Genomic DNA, 1,141 nt, shown 5'->3' with positions numbered 1-1,141 from the left:
GCGCTTCCCCCGCCGCCCCTCCGTCCCTCCTTCCCTCGTTCCCTCCCTCCCGTCGGGGAAGGCGGCCCGACCCCGCCCCACAGCTCCTCCGAGTCGTGCAGAGCCGAGCCCCCCTGTCTGGTCCTGCCCTCACGTCGGGGCCGGCACGGTGCTGCTGGCACGGCCCGGACAGCGGCAGGTGTGCCGCCTTGATACAGAAACTTATTGAGAGTTACCTGCCCTGTCACTACGGCGGTGAGAGAGACTGGAGATAAGAGCAGCCCGAAGTCCAAAGACTTCAAATGAAAAAGAACTGGCTGGGAGAACCTTGCCGAGGAGCGCTCCGCACCAGAGCCGCGGTGGAAATGGCTCCAGCAACACAGTTGCAATTCTTGCAGCTGTGAGAGAGAGCCGGGCTAAACGCCGCCCTTGCACAGCTGATCCTTCTCAGAAGAACGGGTGCGCTGCCTGCTGTTCCCTGTCGTGTTCTGTTCTTCCACTGCATTTCTTATTGTTGTTACTGTGCAAGCACCTTTCGGTTGCACGTTATATCACTTAAAAGTTATTACTCTACTCCTACGGAGAACAGGAGGCTCAGAGGAGACCTTATTACCCTCTACAATTTCCTGAAAGGAGGTTGTGGTGAGGTGATGGTCAGCCTCTTCTTCCAGGTAACAGCAATAAGATGAAAGAGAATGGCCTCACATTGGGCCAGAGGAGGTTCAAGCTGGATATTAAGGAAATTTTTTTTCTCCAAAAAAGTGGTGAGGAATGAGGGCTGTCCAGGGAGGTGGTTGAGTCACTGTCCCTGAAGATGTTCAAGAAACACATAGATATGATACTAGGGGAAATGGGTTAATGGAGAAATACTGATAGTAAGTGGACAGTTGGACTAGGTGATCTTAGAGGTCTTTTCCAAATTTGGTGATTTTGTGATTCTGTTATTACCTAATTAACATTTGTTTGTGCAGTGACCATGAGCGCTTTAAATATAAAACACTAAATAGTTTTAAGACAAATTGAGTAGAATCTCCACTGACATAGTTTCTTCTACTGAGCTTGTAGAGAGTTTTGGCAAGAAGTACTGTCTAGAGATCTAAGAACGTACATGAAGTCAAAACTGCAAAACTACTGGAGAACTGCACATTCATTTTGTGCAAAA

This window comes from Meleagris gallopavo, chromosome 2, assembly GCF_000146605.3.
Source record: "Meleagris gallopavo isolate NT-WF06-2002-E0010 breed Aviagen turkey brand Nicholas breeding stock chromosome 2, Turkey_5.1, whole genome shotgun sequence".
In the NCBI taxonomy this organism is placed as follows: domain Eukaryota; kingdom Metazoa; phylum Chordata; class Aves; order Galliformes; family Phasianidae; genus Meleagris; species Meleagris gallopavo.
Note: the sequence above shows the minus strand (reverse complement) of the source record.